This window comes from Protopterus annectens, chromosome 3.part1 (assembly GCF_019279795.1).
Source record: "Protopterus annectens isolate FY-2018-M chromosome 3.part1, PAN1.0, whole genome shotgun sequence".
Taxonomy (NCBI): Eukaryota; Metazoa; Chordata; order Ceratodontiformes; family Protopteridae; genus Protopterus; species Protopterus annectens.
The window spans coordinates 1,746,359,792-1,746,387,604 of NC_056732.1; positions in this window are offsets into that span (position 1 = coordinate 1,746,359,792).

A 27,813-nucleotide genomic window follows, 5' to 3' on the forward strand; every position below is an offset into this window, starting at 1 on the left:
TGCAATAGGGGCAAACCCAAAGGACGGTTTGCAAATTCGCCCAGTTGGTTCTGATTATTGACAGGAGAATTGCTAGCTGTATCGGGAGGATTACTACCTGACCCAGGAGAGTTTTGACTGCCATGATTATTAGAGCCAACATTCTGCTGAGCCATTACCACACGTTGTGCTGGAGTAGGTAGGAAAGAACTAACACTGGTAAAAGCTGGAACACCGGTGGTAAAAGTGCCGCCTGGCCTGGGTCTAACAGCTGTCTGGTTCACCTGTTCAGACATTCTCCTCGACAGGTCATCAACATTCTGGGTAAGCTGCTGGGCCAAAAGTGTAAGGGCGCCCATGCTTCCCATATCGACCTGGGAAACCATAGTGCTATTGCCAGACCGTTGAGTGGAAATCGTGGTGAACAAGGATTGGGACTGTGGATTGCTGCTACCTTCCGCCATACTGATAAAAAACCACAACCAAAAAACTTGAGAAACACAAAGGAAAATAGGAGTCCACAAATCACAAATACCAGTTCCACAGACGTTTATTAGTTAGCGCTTTCATGCATGACAAATACATGCACTTCTTCAGACATTTAAACTGACAAACACTAAAGCTTTAAATCACATTAAATTATGACGTTACAAAAACGTTAGCACCATTAAACAATTAATTGAATAATTGAACCTACTCCAATTGAATAAAATAAAGTAAAAGAAGTATAATACCAGAAGCATAACTAAAAATTTAAAAAACATATATCCTGTTACTTTAAATTCAACACTATTATTTTTTAGTTTTTTAGTTTTTAAAATAAAACTACACTCTCCCATGCATCAACTAGAAAACATAATCTATATATGGTATATATTATAAACATATAGATCATAACCAATGCATTCACTATGCATGAACATAATATGTAAAAAATATATACATGTCACTACATATAAAAAATGTAACTATCAATGTTCCAAAGCTCTCAATCTGAGCAAACATTTAATGGAACAGATATCATTAATTCCTGGGTATACGTGTGCGTTAGTACGTAATTGCCATAACAGTTCTTGTTCCTCTAATCTAAGATGCCAAGGACCTCCCCTAGGGTTCTTAGGGACACTTTGCACCACCACAAATAAAAAACTATGTGTATTAAACTCAATAATATGTCTAGCCAATGCGTTTGTCTGAACGCGTCTGGATATAGCATATAAATGTTCGTATATGCGTTGTTTGAGTTGACGTTCAGTTTTACCCAAGTAAAATACAGGGCACGATTCACATTTAGCCATGTCAACAATACCTTGACTTTCACAGTTATATTTGTCATTGATGGAATACTGAAAACCATTAATGTCAAAGAAGGGTCCCGTCGATATGTATTTACAATATTTACATCGGCCGCATTTGGACATTCCTTTTACATTTTTATGTTTTTTGTACGGGACCTCAAATAATTTTTTCAATTTAGATCCTTTTTTAAAAGTGATCAAAGGTTTAGGTCCAAGTACTTTCATTAATGCTCCTTCTTGCATAATAAGGCCCCAATTAGAATATAGGATGTGTTGTACATCTTGTGAGATACCATTAAACTGCGTTGAAAAACTAGTAATATACCTACTATTGTCTGCTATTGTTGGTAAATCATGTTGAGAAGTTGAAACAGCATCCAAATCAATGTCGTTGACCAAAACGTACCCAGCGGTCAAAATCGCACCTAAAAGTCTCCGTGTTCTCTTAGATACTACCTCATTAATTAAAGACTTAACCAAAGCTACAGGAACTTTGGAACATTGATAGTTACATTTTTATATGTAGTGATATGTATATATTTTTTACATATTATGTTCATGCATAGTGAATGCATTGGTTATGATCTATATGTTTATAATATATACCATATATAGATTATGTTTTCTAGTTGATGCATGGGAGAGTGTAGTTTTATTTAAAAACTAAAAAATTAAAAAATAATAGTGTTGAATTTAAAGTAACAGGATATATGTTTTTTAAAATTTTTAGTTATGCTTCTGGTATTATACTTCTTTTACTTTATTTTATTCAATTGGAGTAGGTTCAATTATTCAATTAATTGTTTAATAGTGCTAACGTTTTTGTAACGTCATAATTTAATGTGATTTAAAGCTTTAGTGTTTGTCAGTTTAAATGTCTGAAGAAGTGCATGTATTTGTCGTGCATGAAAGCACTAACTAATAAACGTCTGTGGAACTGGTATTTGCGATTTGTAGACTCCTATTTTCCTTTGTGTTTCTCATGTTTCTTGGTTGTGGTTTTTTATCGGTATGGCAGAAGGTAGCAGCAATCCACAGTCCCAATCCTTGTTCACCACGAGTTCCACTCAACGGTCTGACAATAGCACTATGGTTTCCCAGGGCAATATGGGAAGCATGGGCGCCCTTACACTTTTGGTCCAGCAGCTTACCCAGAAGGTTGATGACCTGTCGAGGAGAATGTCCGAACAGGTGAACCAGACAGCTGTTAGACCCAGGCCAGGCGGCGTTTTTACCACCGGTGTTCCAGCTTTTACCAGTGCTAGTTCTTTCCTACCTACTCCAGCACAACATGTGGTAATGGCTCAGCAGAATGTTGGCTCTAATAATCATGGCAGTAAAAACTCTCCTGGGTCTGGTAGTAATCCTCCCGATACAGCTAGCAATTCTCCTGTCAATAATCAGAACCAACCAGGCGGCGAACACTTGCAAACCCCTTTGGTTTGCCCCTATTGCAGGACTTTATATTATTACCCAATATTTTTGATTGGCTCGGACATGGCGCCTCAAAATGGAATACAATCTGCATTAAATAATGACATTGTTCTACGCTTGAAAGAATTCGATTTTAAACTATTAAAATATAAAAAGTTGCAAACTGAAATATTGTACCTTAGGGAATGTATTAGAAGCTTATAATTCCCAAAAGGGTTTGACAGTGGAAAAATATCCATCATGGGGGTGGTCAAAATTTCCACCACCAACTCATACAATTGTTTTATAAGCAAGGCATTGACTTTTTGGAATTATTAGTTCAACAGTATGACAAGCAAATGCTTGAACTACAACAACAATTAACATATAACCAGGAGGCTATGGGATCTTCAGTTACCGATGACATCACATCTCCACCACAAGAATTACAATCAAACAAATGTCAATTATTCCTCTAGATATGGTCGAATTTCTGACAAAGGGTTTAACTTGTTATGTGATTTGAAAGGTTAAATTTAAGTATCATGTTTAACAATTGTAATTATTCTTCTACAAGTGAATATGTGACAAGTACTTTTTATTTGAGAAAATGACAGAAATTCATTTTAGATCTTTGGTAGCCATCACCATTGTAACATAGTCATTGACCAGAATAATATCTCTGAGTTTATTGAATATGTTTTTTATGGATGAGGTAGATTATTCTAATAGGATGTATAAAATGTTATTAACATCCAATTATGTTAAAGTATCACTGAACGAGTTTAACCAAGCTTATCAAAGTATTAAGTCACAGTTAAATGATTTATTCATTGATGCTAGTATATCTATTGATACTTATCATTATTTAAATATGCAGGCTCCTCTAACACCAGTTATCTTTGGGGTCCCCAATTGCACAAGAACATGCAGGATCCTCCTTTGCGACCAGTTTTAGGCGGCGCCAATCCATATCCATATGCTTGTGCAAAGTGGGTTGACTTCACTGTGGATATAAAAGATTTATACACTGTTATTCCACAAAGTGTAGGTTTGGAATGGGTCACTTTACTTGACATAGTCCTTACTAACAATTATTTTATGTTTAAAGGTGACCTTTTCTTGCAGAAGTCAGGTATTAGATGACATGTAACTATGTTTTAGAATTTACATTTTGTTTCAATAATGACACAATTAATTTTCTGGACATACTTTTGACCAAAGATGTATTTAGAACTGCCATATATCGAAAACCATTTTATAGTAATTCTTTTTGCATTTTGAAGCAATCATCCTTTCAATATAGAATGTAATCTTTTATTTTAATGTTTTTCAATCGTGATATCCTGCAGCTTTGTGGTTAAGTTTAATAAATGAGGTAGTATCTAAGAGAACACGGAGACTTTTAGGTGCGATTTTGACCGCTGGGTACGTTTTGGTCAACGACATTGATTTGGATGTTGTTTCAACTTCTCAACATGATTTACCAACAATAGCAGACAATCGTAGGTATATTACTAGTTTTTCGACGCAGTTTAATGGTATCTCACAAGATGTACGACACATCCTATATTCTAATTGGGGCCTTATTATGCAAGAAATAGCATTAATGAAAGTACTTGGACCTAAACCTTTGATCACTTTTAAAAAAGGATCTAACTTGAAAAAATTATTCGAGGTCCCATACAAAAAACATAAAAATATAAAAGGAATGTTCAAATGCGGACGATGTAAATATTGTAAATACATATCGACGGGACCCTTCTTTGACATTAATGGTTTTCAGTATTCCATCGATGACAAATATAACTGTGAACGTCATAGTATTGTTTACATGGCTAAATGTGAATCATGCCCTGTATTTTACTTGGGTAAAACTGAACTTCAACTCAAACAACGCATATACGAACATTTATATGCTATATCCAGACGCGTTCAGACGAACACATTGGCTAGACATATTATTGAGTTTAATACACATAGTTTTTTATTTGTGGTGGTGCAAAGTGTCCCTAAGAACCCTAGGGGAGGTCCTTGGCATCTTAGATTAGAGGAACAAGAACTGTTATGGCAATTACGTACTAACGCACACGTATACCCAGGAATTAATGATATCTGTTCCATTAAATGTTTGCTCAGATTAAGAGCTTTGGAACGTTGATAGTTACATTTTTATATGTAGTGACATGTATATATTTTTTACATATTATGTTCATGCATAGTGAATGCATTGGTTATGATCTATATGTTTATAATATATACCATATATAGATTATGTTTTCTAGTTGATGCATGGGAGAGTGTAGTTTTATTTTAAAAACTAAAAAACTAAAAAATAATAGTGTTGAATTTAAAGTAACAGGATATATGTTTTTTAAATTTTTAGTTATGCTTCTGGTATTATACTTCTTTTACTTTATTTTATTCAGTTGGAGTAGGTTCAATTATTCAATTCATTGTTTAATGGTGCTAACGTTTTTGTAACATCATAATTTAATGTGATTTAAATCTTTAGTGTTTGTCAGTTTAAATGTCTGAAGAAGTGCATGTATTTGTCGTGCATGAAAGTGCTAACTAATAAACGTCTGTGGAACTGGTATTTGCGATTTGTGGACTCCTATTTTCCTTTGTGTTTCTCTGTATATTTGTGCCATTGAGCTGTAACTCAGAACAGATCTGAGTGTAGCCATGACATGGACCTGTCGGTTGGGCAGAGATCTCCTGAGTAGACAGTATGCAACAGAGTACAGATTGGGTTACATTCAGTCTTGTTGCATGGGGCAACTGCTTGAGGCCAGTAAGCCTCTTGTTAGGGTACTTCAGTGGTCTTTCTGGCTGCTGAACATGCCTAGTCAGATTAATCGCAAGTGTGTTGTGGTACTCTCTGACAGGTCTGATGACTGATGAGTAGTGGGAACCTCCTTTGACCTACATGCACAGACCTTGGCAGTTTGTGTGAACACATAGCATGATTTTCTGACAACTTTGTGAATGTGTTTCTGGAAATAGAGATGTCTATTCACATTTGTCCATAGATCCTTTATTATCACCTCCGTATTTAGCACAAGTGTGTGAGCATGCCCAGTATGACCTTTCAGTATGTTGTTGCCTGACATTTGCTTTGTTTATTTAAGTGTGTGAGCATGCCCAGTATGACCTTTCAGTGTGATGCTGAATGAAATCCACTACATTTGTTGGAGTGTGTGAGCACGCCCGGTATAGACATTTATACTATATGTGTATAGAAAATCAAGTTGTATTTTTACAGCAGGGCTCACCTTTGTATCATAGATCAACAGGGATCATGCTGTGCCTGCAGGGCTTCCATGAGACACTTTGCATAGACTTATCAACATTTCTACATACAGGGGGGACAGCTATTCTTTGTACATTTCTACTCGGGGGCACACCTGATTGTTACTGTGGGTGTACATAGGATGAGGGGTTCACCTGACACTTATACACATTTGCTATGCCTGCACTGCCATGTACAGTACACCATTTCAGCCTGTACTGTTGCCTATCATACTGGCTTGAGTCATACTTCTGTACTACACATCTTAGCGTCCGATGTCACGTATATTAGATTGCGACTTCATAGCCTACACAACCCACATCACACCACCTGGCCCGATATTCTCTGTCTGCGTAAGCCTCTGGGGGAGGTTACCCATATGCCTCTTTAGGGCCATGTTACAGCATTTCTTTGTGTTTGCATTAGTGTACAATTGTCCTGCTGTGTCTGTGCCACTGAAATGCTATCATGGCTTAGTGGTTCAGTACTGTGACTATAGTGCACAGTATCCTGGTTTCGAGCCCTATCACTGCTTTTTATTTTCATGCTGGGCAGACCAGATTGCTTAAGGGACAGTAAGGCTAATATGAGCATGTTTACCTGGCTTTGCTCAACTTTGCCCGACCTTGCCCAACATTGCTCAATGTTGCCTGACGTTGCGCTAGTTAGCACGGGCAATTTTGTTTACATATACTAAATATTGGTAAAAGCTGCTTAGCACTGCTTTATATTGCTTAAAACTTGGCAATCATGCCTCAGGTGGTGCTGCAGGGCTGCTTATGTCGGATGTACATACTACACTCCCTATACATGTTTGGAAACAGGTAGTGTCAAGTTAGGCATCCCTTTTATTTTATGTGAGAGTTGGAGAGAGAGAGATATAATTTCCAGGGTTCCTACTGAGCCAGTGTATGTGCTATGTGTTGCCTCTTTGCCAAGGCCAAGGCATACTGGGCATGCCTCCTTCTGCCTACTGGGGCAGGCTCAGGTTGTTCCTCCTCCGAGTCACGCTCTGCCTGTGCAGGCCTTGGCAATGGTGGGGGGCTGTTTGGCCCTGCCCCATGCTGTTCCTGCTGCAGCTGTTTTCACAGGATCATATTGTGTAGCATGGCACATACCATGACAATTTGGGTACATGTAGTTGGTGAGTACTGCAAGGCTCCACCAGATGTGTCCAGGCACTGGAACTGTGACTTCAGCATCCCAGACATATGCTCAATTACATTTCATGTTTGTGCGTGTGCCTCATTATGGAGTTCTTGTTCAGGTGTGTGTGCATTTCTGATGGGTGTCATCAGCCACAGCTCCAGTGCGTATCCAGCATCCCCCACTAGGTGACCATCAGGGATGTCCCCATTGGCAAATGTCTTTTACAGCTGCGTCAGATGCCAGATATGGGAATTGTGGTAGCTTCCAGGGCAGCCAGCACACACATTCAGTATTATGCCCTGGGCATCACACATGACCTGGCAGTTGATGGAGTGGAAGCCCTTGCGGTTGATGTAGGCCCTACCCTGCTCACCGGCTGGTGCTTTGATGTTTATGTGCATGCAGTCAATTGCACCCACAACCTCAGGGTATTCCGCTATTTGCTGGAAGAGATGCATATTGCTGTCCAGTACCTCACGGGAATTGGGGAAATATACATGATCACCGACATGTGCTGACATGGCATTCAGGAACTGGTGCAGTACCCTGGATGCTGATGCCTGTGAAATCCCCATCATATCACCAGTTGGTCTCTGGAAGGTACCTGTCGCTAGCATTCTTAAGCCAAAGCATACCTTGGTTTCCACTGGGATGGGTTCCCCTCTGTTGGTTCTGTGTGTGAGGCGTGGCCTGCACAGCTCAACAATTTGCTGCAGGAGGTCTCTGTCCACTCTATAGTGCTCCACTATCTCCAGCTCATGTAGCCCCTGGTAGGTTACACTGGGTCTGTACACTCTTCTCTGTATCCTCACTATGGGTTGCTCAGCAGCATTCACAATGGCACCACCCTTAGCATCTTCCACATGTTATCTTATAATAGCAATGGCAGCCCCTAACATTTTTTTGTCTCAGTTAAGCTTTTTAAGTTTTCACTTCTCTTTGTAGAGTGCAGTGTTGCAGTGTTTCTGCGAAAAACATGGGGGAATGTTGTTTGTAGAGTTTTAAGTGCTGGGCTGGGCTGGGCTAGTGTACTGCCTGTGTATTTGGCTGATTCTGATCGATTTCACCTGGCAGGTCTGCTAGTTCTCCTTGGTTAACTTCCTACTACTTCTTTTCCTTCCTTTTCCCTTTCTGTTTCCTCAGGGGGCAGCGATGCACAAACAAGCGCAAACAATCGCACATGTGCACACACAGGCTTACACAGGCTTACACAGGCTTAAGCGGGTGCACATACATGCACACAGGCTTAGACAGCCTTACACAGGCTTACACGGGCACACACGAGCACACAGTCTTAGACGGGTTTACAGGCACGCACCGCACATGTGTGCACACAGTATAAGCATCTTTGCAAGAAACTTTAGTGATATCCACGGCGCACACCTTCGGTTTCTGGGTTTCAGTTAAGACAACTGTAGACACACCTCTTCTAGTCCTGAGTTACTTACAGCAAACACATGCCACTCTGTTCCTGTTCCAATAAGCTTACACTCTTTGATACATACCCCCTCATGATGTCACCTATTTTCTACTCTGTTACTCCCCTAATCCTACTCTTACACTCTAGGAACATGGTTCACATGGCAGGGAAAATTGGGATTCACTATCCTTATCCTCATTTGCATAGGATTGCCTACTAATGCTTGGTTACATCTCTCAGACTGAGTTTCCCCCCTTAGCATCCACTACTCAGTAACCATGTTGTCTTCAGCCTGCCATTCACCTCCATGGCAGATGAATATTTTTAATAGAATGCCTATTTTTGGCTTTTATTTTTTTTTTTCTGGTTTTTAGAGCGCCACACATTTGCGCGGTGCTGTGCTATGCTTAAACATTGGAGATAGGGGAACAAAAATAGTTTTTATTATTTTGCAACAGATAAAAATTCCAGTGGCCTTATATTTGGCCATTGGCATGCTTCCTCAACTGGATGCATCCTTTATTTCGAGCTGTCATAGCTCCGTTTTGCTATTTGCAGAACGGTACTCCGTTACCAATGGAGTACATTTCTGCAAATAACACTACTCTTACTCGGACAGGTTAGTGTTTCCTGGATCACAAATTTACCTCATTTGCATAACTTTCAGCAGCAAATGAGGTAATTTGCATAACATAACACTGTCCATGCAAGGGTAGTTTTAGGAGCTCTCATGCACGCCCCTGCCGGCTGTTCCTGGATCGCTTGGCAGACATATTGGTTGTCTGGAGTCTTACCCTACTCTTAGACTCCATGCAAGCCTTCGTGAATCCGGCCCATTATCACTTCCACAGCTGCAAAGAGAACACATAAGACAATTCTTGCTTACTTGTATTTGAAATTGTTTTTTCTATGTATGCAAGGCAATGCATTTACTGCAGTGCTTGCTATTTTTTTTTATTTGGTTTACATATGTACGACTGTATGAATTCTTATGGTGTGTAACAATTTTCACATTAATGCAAGTTAAAAGAAATCTATCTAATGTACATGGAAAGTTGTTTTCAAAATACTATGGTGTGACTGTAACACTGTGTTCAGGTAGAAGTCATTCACACACAGACAAATGTAGCAATTTGTGAAAGTTTGCATTTCATTTGCTGCACAAATGTCTGTTATTTGATAAGTAAAGAAATAAAACAGCAAGGCATTTCTTAGTAAAGTATGCCCTGGTCATTCGCTTGGTACTGCAACTCACACCCCTACTCCAACTCACACTTTGACTAGGGTGCAATGCCTGAATGAGACTTCAGTCATGTTGTACGAGAACTTACATTACTTTTGAACAAACAGCTCTGTTAAAGAATTGTTATAATAATATCTCGGTGCCCTACACAAACAATAATTTATTTACCAAACTGACTGCATGTAATCTACATAGTAATTCAGTTTATGCAAAGATAAATTATTATGTGTAACTTCAATTTCTTCCTTCTGTCTATATAAATACATGAGCAAGTACTTCCTGTAATCCTGTACATGTATATCTTTCATTTACACAGCTATATATGCAGATTATTAAGTATATATATGTGACATTTGACTTAATCACAATGTTAGGTTAACACATAACCATCATATTTTTTTAAAACAGTATTACAGATAATATTTACAGTTACACATATCTTTTTTCAGAAAAGTTTTCTATTTATGCTAACTTGTTATATTTTTTATGTTGAATATAGCCTAATAAAATAGGGGCCAGTAAAAAAATGTATTTACTATAGAATTATGGCTTTCTCTTTTCTACCCAGTCTAACCACTTGTCTAAGTGATTAGGCCAAAGCCTCTGCAAATCATCATACTGATGATGGCACTGCTGGCTTTTTTAAATTTCTCCAAGTCTTTTGGGTTTCTAATACCATGGCGGGAATGGACCCCATTCCTAAGTCAAAGTACAATTAAAGTTCATGAAATTAGTATTGTTTCACTCTGATGATAGCCAAAAGTGCTCTTCGCAGCACTCGCAATGTGCCCAGGACTGACTCCTTCTGCAATTCGTATGGTGTTACATGAATTGGTAACATATCGAAATACGATTGTAAATTCTTTTTTATAAGACCAGTTGCTCTTACTACTATTGGAACTGTCTGGGTATCTTTCTTCCACATGGCTCTCATTTCTGCATGCAGATCGAGGTATTTTATGACTTTGTGTCTCTCTGTACGCAAGACACTGTAGTCACTAGGTGTGATGATTTCAATGATCAATGCTACTTTTGTCTTCTTTTCTTGGACCACTATATCCAGTTTTCTAGCATCTATCTTTTGGACTGTTGGTATTGGGGGATCCCATGTGATGTAAACATCATAATTTTCTATGATTCTCTGTGGCTCATGTTTCCAGTGTTTTCCAGCCATAATGTTTGCACAATCCCTAGTGCAACAATCTTGCCACATTATTATGCTTTTCAGTATACAGTCCCTCTGCCATTAGAGAGTCGCAACCAGCAATAAGGTGTATGACTGTTTCCAATTTGGTTCCACAAAACCTACATATGTCTGTTTCTCCCACATGTTCAATGGACTTAGCAAACCAGCGTGTAAGTAGCTGCTGCCCAGAGTGAGTAATCACATGTCAGGGATGATATGCAGTTTATATTGACATATCCGTTACATTTCCTTGCAGTTATGTAATGATTTCACTGCAGTTCTTTCAGGAGCAATCCTTTAAAAATATATCCTTATACCACTAAAGAAAGCAGTTTAAGATAGACTTCTGTAGTTATATATTGACGTGTCTCTCAGTCTTGTTTTCAGTAATATGCCAACTACTGACTCAGTTAATATTCTGTGAAGTCATTGTAGAGTAGTTCTCTAAACTGAATAAATTAAAATAATAAATTATTTTATTTATATTTTGTTTGTTTGTTAACTGGGGATTTTGACTATGCATAAGCCATTTTCAGAGAAAGTCTGGAAATATATAGATACAATAATTGATGATAGTTGAACAACAGCAAATAAGTAACTCCTGACATATATAATTTTTTTCAAGGAAGTAGTTCTTGTTCATGCCTCAGTCTTTTCCTGACATGACTCCTTTGTCAGTCCAAGTTGGAGTGCAGTCTTGTGTCTTCACATTTGATGTCCTGATGTGAAGTGTCAGAACCGCAATGAAGAAAGTAAGAGCAGGACTGCAGTTCAGAGGTTCAGAATCACTTCCTCAGGGTGTGACATCACCTTAACTAAACCCAGTTAAATAGCAGGGGCATTACACCAGGTACTTATATTGCTTACAAGTTTAGTTTAATCCAAATGCTTTGTCACATACATATTTTTTTTTCTTAAAGTAAACCATTCACATTTCATTTACATGCTGGATAAAAAGTAAAATATATCAAATAATTGTTACATATATAATTTGCAATTGCTTTTTCTGCTGGTCTTTGCATAATGTACATTTTGAGTATTATATCTGAATGCCATTTATACATGCCTGATACAGTACAGCAGAAGATGTACTTTTTTGGGGGGATGTCTTATTATGGGCACTAAGTACAAGTTTTAGGAAATGTTGAGTTGTTTGAAGTGCTAAGGTTTGACAGATGACATTAGGTGGGCAGAGATTACACTTTGTGTTGGTATAAACAAACATAAAATAATACTAAATAAACTAGGTTACAAATTAGTTAGCTATGAATAGGAAATCCATACTATAGGTAACATGTACATATAATTTTTGCTAGACTGATATGAGAATTAGAGAATGATATGAGCTTCATAATGGGATAATAGGGATTATCTGTTTTCTCTTATCTGCAATTTTAAAATGTGGCTATGCAACAGAATGGCAGATATTTAATATGCTCAGATAGATGCTGTGATGCTGCCATCCCAGCTATCTGGAATTTTGTAAATAATTCTGTGTCAGTTGTGAATATTGATATGATTTATACAGAAATGTGTACTGAGCTTCAAGAATGTAACCACAGCATACCCAGCTGGAACATACAGAATTAACTTGCAAAACTTAAGAATATTTGAGGTTAATTTACTTTATAGCTGGGCCATAAACAAAAGATGTTATCTCTCAGTTTCAGTTCAATAGTAGACGCAATTCTAGAGCTAGAAGTTTTTCTATTGTCTTGAAAGAAAAGCAATTGCTACGTTTAAAATGTAAAGTGTTTTATTGTTTTACGACTTCTAAGATCTGGTAAACATCTGAGCAATATGTATTTTTAACACAGAGATGTTAAAATTCCATTAAGTTTCTGTTTAGCCTGAGAACCGAAGTCAGGTGACAAAGAGTGATGTCATCCAAGCTATCCCAGCAGTAATATTTGATATTAATTTAAGAACTCTCTCAGAGAGAGAGAGACTGGGCATTTTGTATTTTGTCTTGGACCTAGCAAGGACATCCACTCATCATCATTATCTGCACTTGCCTGTCTGTAAGTAAGATTCAGGACATAGTATATCTTTTATATATAGACAGAAATATTGATTAGTTTAGATGTTTCCTGTATTTGTTTGAGACTGTCCTGCAATGTTGTTTTAAAATATTTCTTGTGATTTTGAACTTTGAAGTCACTGTGCTGAGTTACTGACTATTGTTTTGTTTTTTTATTATTTATTATTAAATATATTTAAATCTGTCTTTGTGGCTGATATTTGTGAGACATATTTAAACTCTTAGTGACACTGTACAGGCCACTCCTAATATCATGCCACTTGGTCAAAACTATCATTTTGATTATTAGTAACATTACACAGTAGGATTGGACACCCTTTGTTAAGAGCCTTAAGTAGCTGATAAAGAGTTGGCTGGTGACAGCTGGAACTACCTTATAGTCTAGGCAAAAGGGGCATAGCTAGTAAACCTGTGCTAGCCTTCCCCAGGTGTGTGTGTCTGCTTGTATATAAATCAAATCTCAAAGTATGTGTGTGTCAGCTACTTGGGCAGGGACACGAAGTACTGGTTAGATGGAGAGGGTGTTGAAGGTCCTAGCTTGGTCACTCAGCTGAGATCTCAACCCTATAGCCATGCCAGTGCGGAGTCTTATTGGGGATCTGGAGAAAGACAGATAAACCAGCCCCAGACTGACTGTCATATCTGTGCACTCTTAAGGGAAATTGCACTTTACTGTGTGTATACTTGTCATCCTCCCAAAGTGTACATCACCTAGCTGTTGCCAGTGGTAAAGATTGAGGCTCCTTCATTACTGGGCCAGTTCAGGGGCATCACATATTAATTGCTTGGCAGTGAGAAAGCCACATCACATATTAATTGGCTTGTAGTGGTGTGGTTATTGAATTCCTGTAGCTTATTTACAGTGATCACTGAAGGTGTTTGTACTCTCAATCAGCCGCACAGTGAACATTCAGAGTTTCACGTCACAATTTTTTTTGTTTTTTTGTTAAGTTAGTTAGTCAGGGAGAACAGTCAAGCATGTTATCAGAGGAGTATGGCAAGCTGACAAAGAGCCAGTTGGCTGAGATGTGCCAAGCTAAAGAACTGATGCATGCCAACTCGCCTAAGGCAGAAATGATTATAGCTTTAGTTACAGCTACATCACAGGATAGCAACCAGGAGGACAATCAGACTGACCTTGGAGATGTACAACTGTCAGAAAAGGGACAGTTCAACCTTTCCACAGAGGACTTAAAAATCTGTCTAGAGTTAAAGAGACTTAAACTGGAGGCCAAGCATTTGGAAATAGAAGCAGCAGAGAGACTGAGACGTCTAGAGACTGAGGAAAATGAGAAACTGCATCATCTGAAGGCTGAGGAAAATGAGAAACTGTGATGCCTGGAAGCTGAGGAGAATGAGAGGCAGAGGCAACATGAAAAGGAGATGCTGACTCTTCACCAGAGTCATGGAGGCAATGGAGAAGGGAGTAACTGAACCCCAGAAGCAACAAAGGTCAGTAAATTTCTTCCATAATTTACAGAGGGGGATAATATTGATAGCTTTATTCATATGTTTCAAAGCATATGTAAACAGTATAATGTTGACCAAGGGATCTGAGTACGGTTCCTGACTCCCTTACTCAATGGTAAAGCTGTAACTGCAGTTTCTAAATTGTCTGATACTGATTACGTAAATTATAATACAGCCAAAATGTGTTTGTTAGAACACTTTAAATTAACACCTGAAGCTTATAGAAAAAAAAATTGTGAGCCTAGACTCAAGGCAGATGAAAATGTGTGTGAATATATTGCTGAACTAAGCACTTATTTTCATAGGTGGGTGAATGGATATCAGGTCACTACTTTTGAAGGGGTGGCAGACATTTTGGTAAGGGAACAAGCCATTAGTACTTTGCCTGAGGACATGAGAATCTGGTTAACTAATAGACAATGCCATACTCCATATGAGTTGGGGAAGATGGGAGACCTATACCTAGCAAGCAGGACATCATTGCACAGGAAAGGGACACCCGCTGCTCCTCATGGGTCTAACTGAACCCATGATGGGAAGCCCAGACTGTCCCAACAGAGTCTGCCAGTAGCAAGGGAAGCCACTAGTCCAGGTACATGTTCAGGACCCAGGATTAAATGTTTTAAATGCAATCAGTGAGCCCATGTAGCATATAGATGTCCATGAAGGCAAGGTGGGGAACAAAAGGTGGGAGAGCCAGTAAGTGGGAATGACAAAATGCCAGCAGTAAGTTGTCTTGAGACAACAAGGGTACCAAACTACCACAAGAGGTTATATCTTATCTTAGTGGAGGGGAAAGAGGCCACTGCTAAGAGAGACGCAGCCTCTGACGTAACCATTGTGAAGCCTGCAATGGTTAAAGAGGAGCACTACTTGCTTGGGCAGTCTACCCCAGTCAGAGCTTTAGGAGGGATCCCACTCCAAATACATTTGGCTAGGGTTCACCTTGACTGGGAGGGTGGAAAAGGAAGCCAGGAAGTAGGATTGTCTGAGGATATCCCTGCAGATGTCCTGATAGGGAATGATTTTGTAAATGCAGTACCGTGTGTGCATGCAGTTACATGCAATCAGGCTTGGAGACAAGCATGTGGGTCTGGTAGCTTGGGGGAGACCCAGACAGACCACACACTTGCAGCCTGGCCTGGTGAGGTGATTACTTCAGGGAGCGAGTTACCCTGTAGCAGTGAGACTGAAGGTGATCCACAGCTGCTTATGGGTACTGATGTTTCCTTGGATGAAGTGACTACAATGGCAGAGGTGAGTAGTAGTGCCCAGGCTGACAGTGAGGCACCACTGTCAGAGGATACCAGACTTCCTGTATAAGGGGAGCTGGGAAGGGTTATGAAGAGAGAGCTGAGACAGGATCAACTGTCAGACCCTACATTACAAGGCCTGAGGGCGGTAGCTAGTGAGGCACCTGATTCTCAAGGGAAGGAGGAATCTCTATACTGGGACAAAGTGTTACTGTATAGAGATTGGACCCCTGAGGGTGGGCTAGAGGGTGAGAGAATACAGCAGCTGGTAGTGCCCAGAGCCTACCATCTGGCACTCCTAGCCATAGCCCATGATATTCCCTTTGCAGTTTATTTGGATGGCACAATGGTGCAGTGGTAGCATTGTTGCCTCACAGCAAGAGGTACTCCAGTTCAATTCTAGGCTGGGGTGCCTTCTTTGTGGAGTCTGCATGTCCTTCCTGCATTCATGTGGGTTTCCTCCAGGTTGTCCAGTTTCCTCCCATGTTACAAAGACATGCATCTGGAGCATTTCTCCTTGGGCCTCCACTGAAAATTAGCTTTGTTCCAAGTCAGACTTTCCCGGTTAACAAATGATAAATAAAATAAAATAAATATGGGCATAAGGCATACCAGAGATATAGTGTGCAGAACATTTATTGGCCTGGGAATTCTAGATATTTAACAGGGTACTGCAGGACCTGTGAGCAGTGCCAAAAAATAGGCAAGGCAGGAGACAAAGTGAAAGCACCTTTAATCACTTTGCCTGTGATTGAGGAGCCATTTCAGAGGGTAGCTATGGATATTATGGGACCTCTGAGTACCCCATGTTCTGCAGGGGAAAAGTATATCCTAGTGGTAGTAGATTATGCAGCCAAAGGTGGTAAATGCTTTGTTAGAAATTTTCAGCAGGGTAGGTTTTCAAAAAGAAATACTGACTGACAGAGGTGTCAATTTCATCTTAGACCTGCTGACTTGTCTGTGGAAGCACAGTGGGGTGAAGTATCTAAAGACCACCCCCTACCATCCCCAGACTAATAGTCTTGTCGAGATGTTAAACTCTACACTCAAGTCCATGCTATGGGCAATTGCAGACCAGTTCAAGAGGGAATGGGACAAATATTTGCCCCATCTGTTTGCTTACAGAGAGGTTCCCCAGGAATCCACAGGTTTTTCACTCTTTGAGTTGCTGTATGGGCATAGAGTGAGTGGACCTCTAGATTTGATTCATGATGAGTGGGAGGGTGAGTGTGAATCCCACAAGAAGTCTGCTGTGGCATATATCCTAAACCTCAAGACGAGGCTCAGGGAACTCATGGGCTTGGCCCAGGACAACCTGGCAGAAGCCCAACAGCAGCAAAAGGTCTGGTATGACAGGAATGTTCGAGCTAGAGAGTATGCTGTAGGGCAGCAGGTAATGGTTCTCATTCCTATCAGACACAACAAGCTGCAGGCAGCTTGGAAGGGACCCTACAAGGTAGTAAGGAAGGTCAGTGATGTTAACTACATGGTAGAACTGCTTGGTAGAAGGCAGGAGCACAAATTGTATCATGTTAATATGATGAAACCTTACCATAATAGGGAGGCTTTTGTGCTGAATATTTTCAGGAGATGGCAGGAGGAGTCTGAGGGGGATCTGGTGACTGACCTCCTCAGTGAGGCTCGAATTGACACCTCAGTGGAAGGGGTAGCAGTGTCCTAGCAGTTATCACCTACCCAGGTTCAAGGAATCCGGGCAGTATTACAGGAGTTATGGGACATGGTCACTGAGAAACCAGGGTGCACCCACCTGGTGCAACACCATGTGGATAAAGGCCCCAAAAGGCCTATTAAGCCGGCCCATTATAGGGTGCCTGAGAGAGTCAAACAGACTCTGAGGGAAGAAATACAAGAAATGTTGGAACTAGCAATAATTCAAGAGTCCAGCAGTCCCTGGGCCTCCTCAGTGGTGCCAGTACCAAATAAGGATGGCAGTATCAGGTTCTGTGTGGACTACAGGAAATTAAATAGTCACACAGAGTCAGATGCTTACCCCATGCCTAGGACAAATGAAGCCCTAGAGCAGCTGGGTCGGGCTAGTATCTTACCACCATTGATCTTACCAAGGGTTACTGGCAGGTGCTCTTGACTCCCAGTGCTTGAGCGAGGTCAGCTTTTGTGACTCCTTTTGGCTTGTATGAGTTCACGAAGATGCCTTTTGGGATGAAAATGCCCCAGCGACTTTCCAGAGGCTGAAGTATTCTAAGAACTTAAATCTGCCTCACTAACATCAGCCACAAAGATAGTTTTAAATATATTTAATAAATAAATAGCAAAAGAACAAGACAATACTAAGTAACAATGCAGTAACTTCAGAGTTCATAATCATAGGAAATATTTTAAAACAACATTGCAGGTCAGTCTCAAATAAATACAGGAAACATCTAAACTAATCTTTACTATAATCCTATCTATATCTAAAAGAGATACTATGCCCTGAATCTTCCTTACAGACAGGCAAGTACAGATGATGATGATGAGTGAATGTTCTTGCTAGGTCCAAGACAAAATACAAAATGCCCAGTCTCTCTCTCTCTGAGAGAGTTCTTAGATTAATATCAAATATTACTGCTGGGTTAGCTTGGATGACATCACTCTTTGTCACCTGACTTCAGTTCCCAGGCTAAACAGAAACTTAACAGAATTTGAACATCTCTGTGTTAAAAATAGATATCTCTCAGATGTTTGCCAGCTCTTGCAAGTCGTAAAACAATAAAACACTTTACATTTTAAACCTAATAATTACTTTTCTTTCAAGACAATAAATAAACTTCTAGTTCTAGACATTGTGTCTGCTATTGAACTGAAACTGAGAGATAACATATTTTGTTTATGGCCCAGCTATAAAGTAACTTAACCTCAATTATTCTTAAGTTTTGCAAGTTATTTCTGTATGTTCCAGCAGGGTATGCTGTGGTTACATTCTTGAATCTCAGTATATAACATACAGTACTGTATAAATAATATCAATATTCACAAATGACATAGAATTATTTAGAATATTCCAGATAGCTGGGCTGACAGCATGACAGATGCATAGGGCTGACAGTAATTTGTTATCCATTAAGTTCCTGCAATATGCTACATAATGTCTTGAATATATTTTCTATATATTTTTTCATAATGTATTTGTAGTTTCTTTATCAGCAATGTGTATGATAGAATGAAGTCATTCTAGAGTAGTTCTCTAAATTTGATAAATTAAAATAATAAATTATTTTATTTATATTTGCTTGTTTGTTAACTGGGGATTTTGGCTATGTATAAACCATTTTCAGAGAAAGCCTGGGGGTACACAAATACAGTCACTGAGGATAGTTGAACAACAGCAAATAAGTAATAAAATATTGCCTGTTTTACAATGACAAGTCATTGCAATTCTAAAATATACGCACTTATTAGACACCCCAGTCAGCATGCCCGCTGTAAATTGAGCATACTCCAATAGAAAGAAGTCTGGTCGCTTAAGTATTGTTGAGCATTTGGACTTTCCATTAGGCTATGCCACCTACACATATTTTAAAAGGGACAGAAGAAAAAAATATGAAACAAAAAAAAATCGGAACATTCTAAAACACTCTGGAAGTTAAAAGTTAAAGTGCTGTTGGCACAACTGATCTCAGTGTTTTTTAGCCTTACCTCTCAGAAGTCCCGACTTCAGTAGAATGTCCCCCGCTATCTTCATATGTTGGCCCTGCCCCTCAATCTTCTAGTAATGTTGTTACTTTACAAAGTTAAATAATAATTAAAATAGAAAGAAAACACAGAGGCAAACCAATATTGCTATGTTCTTTTTTATGACAGCACCCTAGTATTGTACTGATGTACTCTGCAAGTGTGCAGTCATAAGTAACATGCACAGTACATCTGTAAAGTATTCAGGAGGTGAAACACTAAAGTATCATTATACAAAGGCATTATTTCATAAATAATGTCATTGTATAATAGCAATAACCCAATCTTGGGTGTGGGTATATCAGGATTTCCCCTGGTTGGCTTTGTTTGATCACTCGGGCTTCGTCCTCATGATCAAACAATGCCTACTGCAGGTGAATCCTGATATATCCACACCCAGTCATGGATTATTGCTTAAGCAACTGTTTTCATTTAAAATAATTGAGAGATTATACAAAACAAGATAAAAGCAAGTAGGTGAAACTAGTTACAAAAATTAAAGTTGCATAGGTTATCAAAGGAAGGCACAGTGAAGTGTCATGCTTGAATACAAGGTATGTAGAGTCATTATCTTATCAAATAATATACAGGGGCAGAAATTGTAAACTATTTAGTATAGGTATTTTACTGTATTTTGAAACAGTTGACACACACCACAGTCAATAAAATAAATGTGCACTTGTCTTTGCCGAATGCTGCCTGGCAGCTTACTTTTTGTGGTAGTTTCGGCTGCAATGGAATGATAAGATGAGAGTAGCAGTAAGGAGAAACTTTTAAAAAAAATGTGTCACTGACAGTGAATTTCCAGTCAAGAAAAATTAAGAGAATTAGGCCTATAAAGGGATAATACTTCTCACAACAAGATAGTTCACTTTAACTTTACATTTTACATGTCTGTAAACATTATTTGCTGCACTGACTAGTGGGAAAGCAACATACAGCCATATGTTTTTGATTGCTTGCTAGATTATGTGTTACTTGGTAGTATGAAGTAAAAGCAAGATGTAAACTAGAAGAAATATGACCTTATTTTACATTTGCAAATATCGGGTATTGCATGTAAATGAGGTAGCAATAAACAGCATCATGGCCATGACTGCTTGATAAGTGCAATTCTATGATATCTGACAGACAGTGTAAGTTACTTACTTCAGGCCTATCTATAAACGGTCATATTGGGGGTCAGATTCCAAAACACCTACTCTCAGTGTAAGTGTATTTTGAAATCGGGCCCATTGAAAAGTCAGTCATTAATGCATGAATGTAAAGAGCGATTCTGATTTGTTAGCATCCAGAAGGACTATCAGCTGTGCGTAGTTTGTTTTTCCTTTCTGTTGCTCTTCAAGAAACAGCATATGTGTTACTTATCTAGTCCTGTATTCAGATTTTTTTTTCTAGCAGAGTAACAGAGAAGATGATAAGTAAGTTTTGATGTGAAGTAGGGTCCTTGTTTGTCAACATCCAGAAAAATACTCTGTCAGCCAGATGTACACAGTGATTCTTTTCTGTGCGTGTGTATTTCTAGTGAATCTCTTTTATGTTTCTAGCATCTGTATTAATTCTGATACTCTATAATGTGCTTGTAAAATATTTATGCAGGTTTAATTGACTTGGAACTGTTTGAGTTGTGCATGGCTGTTGTTATTTAAGCAATAACCCACGACTGGGTGTGGGTAATGCTGGCTTTACCCACGGTTAGTGTGGTTTGGTCCCGAGAGTGAAGCCCGAGTGGCCAAACAAAGACATCCGTGGGTAAATCCAGCATTACCCACACCCAGAAGTGGGTTATTGCTATTATACAATGACATTATTTAAGAAAAAAAATACCTGCTTTTCTTAAATAATGGCATTGTATAATGCCTCCTTGCTGCCCTTCCGCAGCTGTCATGTTTTCTGTGGCAATTCTGATGTACTGCACATGCGTATGGTTACGCAGTACATCAGAACGGTGTGTGGAAGCAACAGAGAAAGGAAGATCTCTGTTGCTTTTAAAAACGTGTCTCGCTATGTTAAAAGAGTTTAACATAGCGAGACAGCTTTAAAAAAAGCAACGGAGAGAGGAAGATCTCAGTTGCTTTTTTTAAGATATTGTGCTATGTTAAACTTGTTTAACATAGCGAGATAACAGCAACGGAGCTCTTCCATTCTCCACTGCTGTCCAACAAAAAAAAAAAAAAAAAGACTTATACTAATGGAAGAAGTCCATGCGACTGGACCTTTTTCCATTAGTAAAAGTCTGATTTACGACGTGCATGCTGACCAATCAGCGTGCACGTTTTGGAATATTAATGGGGGGGTCATTGTATAATTTACTTTAATTCCTTACTTTGTATATTTATCTTCCTTTCTTCAAATGGTAATGCAACAGATATTTCAGAATCTAAAATATTTAACTTCCTTTGCCAGGGAAAATAATTAAATAAGTACATGTATGCTTTAATTGTATATTCAAAACAAAGTTAGCAAAAAAGATTATGGTAGATACTTCTGCTTATTTTGTTATTATTCAAATATTTACTGAACTATTTTTTTTCAGAGAACAATCATTTTATTTATTTACTTAATTTAAAAAAAAACGTTATTTTTAAGTGTATCACATATTTTCCTTTATAATCTTCTTGTAATCCTGATGCATGGGACCATATGCCATCTTAATTGTTTGTAAGCTTTCCCTTTACATCTCATCATGGTCAATAATCCCTAACCTGCTTTTGGCTCTCACTTCCAGTCATCATCATAACACAGCTGTATTTTCCCCCCAGAGACTGGAGATCTAACTCAATATATAGAAAACAGTAAATCAAAGAACCCAGCCATAGAGTACTTAGAACTAGAAGCAAAGGCATGGGTGTTAATAATCCAAAATAAGCCCCAATAGCACAACCGCAAGGAGCCTTTACCATTTTAGCTATAAAGTTCAGCCATCAAGGTTGTCATTGGCTCTCCCCTCCCCCCAGCACTACTTTGGTATCATCCCATTTAAAAAAACAGTTCTGGGTTTAATCCTTCTGTAAGTTTCTGTCTTTGCCTCCAAAGAGTGTTAGCAGTTCATTTTACTAATTCCACAGTCAAAGAACAATTGTGTCTAACTACAAGCAAAATTAGTGCATTACTGACCATTTAAGCATGAACATGATAAATCTCAGTTATTTATTAGAGTTACTCAGTGGAGTTCTTTGCTAAAGTCTTTGTTCATCCCTGGTCTTCTTTTCCATTCTTATTGGCTGCTACCATTCAAGCTTGAACCTTTTCCAGCAGATGGGCAACCTCGAATCTCTAGTGAAGTACATTACACTTCTTAAATTAGGGGAATGATTTCCCTTGTGGTATCTCCTGTTGCAAGGATCTGCTATCCTGGTAAGTGTAATTTCTTAACCCATTAGTTTAGCCACTTATCCACCCCCTCTGGCCTGAAGTGTCTTGCAGTGTCATATTCTCTAACCATGTCAATGCTTCCATTGAATTAGTAGTAAATTCAACTCCTACAGGGAAAAAAGTTTACATATTGCAGGGTATTGTATGTTAATCCTTATTCCTTTATGTCTGCTCATACCAATCAACTTTACAACACAAAAAGACTGGACAAAACCATAAATAATGTGGGGACAAAGCCCGGAAAAGATGAACAGATAATAAATATTGCTCCTTTAAACTTAGATTGTTGTAAAAATGACAGGTTTTGTCTTAGCTTGCATTTTCTGAAGGATATAAAGTCTAAAGCTCAAATGTATGTCATTATTTAGTAACTTTGATCCTATGTAGTTTGCCAGAAAACAAAAAATGTAATAGAAGCAAACCAAAAATATGAGGCAAAAATCATAACATTATACAGAAATCTGCACAGTTGAGAGGTATGGTCTTGCTATCCTTACTGCAGGGATGATTTCCACCCCCTTCCTCCTTGACTCACTGGAAAAGACCGTCCTTATGTATACTCTTTTACTGCCATACATCTGCTTGGCACCTGTTTGCCAAAGCAATGTGAGGATCTTCTCTTTCATCATAAATCATTCAGAGTGAATAATTATTTGCCTTGGAGTTCAGTGATTTCCTGCTATCCATCTCATCCTGTGTGACCTCTCAATTCTGCTTTCTTCTACTGGTATTTTAGTCCACTCTGCCAGCAGTGTTGTCACAAACTGGTCACAGTCTCTCTTTTAGATTTTTTCCTTTGGGATCTATATTATTGATCTTTCAGAAGTTCTTTTAAATGGTTGAGCTCTGCCCTCACCTGTAGTTGCTCCATTTCCTGAAGAGTATTCTGTATTATACCTGCATAATTACCCAACACATTTTGCACTTCTTATGATATTGTTTGGGTCTCCTACATACATTTCAAGCATGGAGTTCATTTTTAATCTGCTTTAGTGCTTCCATCATTCTGACATCACTTAAATTCTCTGGTTCCTCCATGTGCTCTGTGGATTGCAGGTTACCCCAAGCATCTTGGGATGGGTTGCAGGTTACCCTAAGCACCTTGAGATGGATTGCAGAGTTACCCCAGGCACCTTGGAATGGATTGCAAAGTTACCGCAGGCACCTTGGGATGGATTGCAAGGTTATCCCAGGCACTTTGGGGGTGATTCCTGTCTCTAAACTGACTAATTTTATGATTTGGTTCTTTTTTCCCCATTGTTCAACATACAACTGATGTAAATTGCTCATTGCTTTTTTACTTGTCTTCTCCAGGTACTTCTTACCCCTCCAATCTCTTATTTCTACCCTCTGTTTCAAGCTGGAGGGGAGAAGCCGATGTTTTTACTAAGGCATCATACTGGAAGTCCTAAACATTTACTGAAATATTATGCAATAGTAGCACTGAATCATAAGAAACAGGAATATTTTGCAAAAATGAACTGGGAATTAACACAGAGCAACATTGTTTTGATGTTCAGGAACTATACTGTTCTGTTTTTGGTAGAATTAATACACACAGTGATAGGAAAATGATATTACCAAACAAATCTACAACAGTTTGCTTCAAAAATTAAGACTGAAGAATCAGTTTAGAACATATAAAGTGTTGATGGGTAAGTAACCTATGGTACTGCACAGCTAAAGAGAAACAAAGGACATCAATTGTTAGCAAGGATGAACATTGTAGTGATTTTGGTTTCATTTCCATGCTGCAAGACCCCCCCCCCGATTAGTATTAATGGAGTTTTCTTATTGATGGCACATAATTCTGAAGATTTTTTTTTTTATTTACTTATTAGTTTACATAATTCTGAAGTTTTTTTTTTTTTATTGGTTCACCAGTTTGCTTTGAGATTAACTGCTCTGCATGCATGCTTGCTTTGATGTGTTAGGCTCTATAAAGCTACTTCGTGACTTAGGCATGCATGACTTCTATCCCAGTAAACAAGAGGAGCTGTGGTTCTGGGAGTGACATGGCTACTACTTTTAATCGAGTGATATTTGAATTTAATTTGTATGACTGACTAGAGAAGTGGAGAGGTTATATATAGTCAGCCATCATGAATAGGATTTGGATAATATGATATTTACAAGTAGAAAAATGTATGGTAGGTTGATACAAGAACATGTAGTACAGATATTTGTTTCAGTAGATGTTATTTTGCTTTGTAATGTTCTGGCAAAATCAGTTAGTATAATCATGTAAAATGTTTGGGGCTAAAACTCAGTGTTGTGAGTGTGATAGTACAGTCCTTAGCATAATTGCAGTTAAAGTATTTTTTTATATTTAAATTACTCAGTATGCAATGCTCAGAGCACTTCCACTTGGAAAGGACGGAACTGAATGCATCGAGGCCAGAATCCCCAAACTGCATTTGCAGAACAATATGTTCTCAAGTACATATATAATAAAACATATGTAATAAAATGAGTTAAAGACAATACTGCATTTATGCATTAAAATATCTTATTGATTTGGTTGCAGTACTGTTCTGAAAGGACTTTGGGCCTTCAATTATTATCTTTTATTATCCTTTATAAATACTTGCAGTTACATATATATTAAAATCAGTTACAGACAGAATACTGCATTTGCTCATTGGTACATCTTTTAAATTTGGTTGCAGTACTGTATAGGTCTTCTGTTATTATCCATTATAAATACTTGAAGTCACACATATATACATATATATATATATATATATATATATATATATATATATATATATATATATATATATATATGTATGTATGTATATATATAGGGGTCTACTTCAGAATGTCAACCGTTTAGAATGCCGACTTTCATATGGCCGACACCATATGATCGACATTCCAAAAGACCGACATCCAGAAATAGCACCATTTACCTACCTGTAAACAAAATAAAACTGTGTTATGCAGGGGGGCAAACCCCCCTACACTCCCCACAACCCCTGCTACTTAAATATTCTCACTCTGAGGTCGCACTACAGTGCAGGAAAGGGGAATCTCCCAGTCCCGCACTGTGGCAGGATCTCCGCTATCATTTGCCGGCCTTTCAAATGTTCTCTACAGTGCAAGACTGGGAGATTCCCCTTTGCAAATTAATTTGAAGCAGTTCAAAATATGTAAGATGATAGAATTCACTTCAAATTTTTTTATTTTATTTATATTTATTCATTTTTTATTTGACATTTGTTTACTGGAATAGTCTGGCTGGGTAGCAGAATCCTTTTTCAGTGGAGGCCCAGGGATAAAGCTTCACATACAGACATGTCAGAAATTCCAATAAATAGATTTAACAGTTAATTTAAATGTACAACATACAACATGATCAGAAACATCTTTACAGCATACAGCTAATTAGTACCTTAAAAACATACTTATGTGATTAACATAATAGTTTTCAGTACAATAGTTTTTGTGAAGGATATGAGCAGTAATCTGCAACATGTAGACAGGAACATGTAATAAAGGCCTCTGTTAGAATATAGTGAAATTTGTGGGAGTCAGACATACAGAAATTGAGCTTCCTGTTAACAGCACAGACTGGATGAGATGAGTTTAGGCTTGCCATATATATAAGTAAGAGTCAAGTTCACTGTGAGTGTAATGATGCCCACTATAATTCATACCAGAAAGATTTCTAATTAGTTTGGAAATGAAGGCAATATCTTAAGAGTTTTAAAAGTGCAGACAGAGTGGGAGTTAAGAGAGATAGGAAGTCAGTACAGACTGAGATTGGGCTGGCAGAAAGAGAGTAAGTGATAGGACTTTGTAGGTAATTTGGGAGTTTAAGGAGACAGAAACAGAAGAAAAGAAAGGGGAGGCAGGTGTTATAGCTAAGGTAGAGGGAAGAATATCTCGGAGTTGTACATGTGCAGAGCCATGTGTTATTTAGGTATTCTTTTAAAGAGGCTTTGAAGAGTGCCAGGCCTGGGATTGATCTAATGGCTAGGGGGAGGGAATTCCATAATTGTGAGGTGGAGTAGGAGGGTAGGCAGTGGCCTTGTCATTTGGAGGGTTTGGAGAGTACTTGCAGGTTTTTGTCCTTTGATCTTAGTGATCTTTTAGGTATGTAGGGTTTGACTAGCTTGTCTAGAGTGGCACAGGCTGTGGGTTTATAAATTAGGTTGTGCATGACAGACAGCTGGATATATACCAGTTGGTTGGGGAGTTCCAGCAAGTTGTGTTCGTGTAGTGATTTACAGTGGTGCGTGTGTAATTTGGCATTCATGACGAACTTTCGATCTAATTATAGCATTGTTACAATTTGGACTTAGAAGAGTTTTGAAGATTGGTGAGTATGGAAGCACCGTAGAACAGGGAGGGGAGGAGGAAAGATTTAGCCAGGGTAGTCTTAGTTGTAGTGGTTAAGAATTGCATATTTCTATATAGGAGTCCTAATTTTTGTTGAGTTTCTTTATGTTTTGTTGGACATAGGGGTAAAAGTTAAGTTTGTTGTCAATAATGACACCTAATAGTTTTGTTTCCTGTACTCTTCCAATGATTGTGTTATCAGCTGAGTAATTGTTAAATTGATCAGAGCCAAAGGTGGTATTTTTTGGATGAAAGACTTTACGTTTATTTTTTAGGGGGAGGGTTTAGAAAAAGTTGAGCATCTGTGAGCCAGGACTCAATGACAGTGAAGGATTTTTGAGTGTTAAAGAGAAGTTCTGGTATGATGGCGAGTTCCAGATAATGGTGGAATCATCTGCATGGAATGAGGGTTCCAGTGGAAGAGGAAGCATGTAAGTTGTTTGTGAATATATTAAATAGTAGGGGACCTAGAATGGAGCTTTGGGAGACTCCTGTAGGGTTATGAAGAAAGGGGGAAAGATGGTTAGACTATTTTACAACTTGCTTCTGATCTTGTAGGTGGCTTTGAAACCACTGAACTGTGGTATGGGAGCAACCTAGGTTAGACAGTGTGTCAAACAGTAATGGGCGAGAAACTGTTTCAAAGGCTTTAGA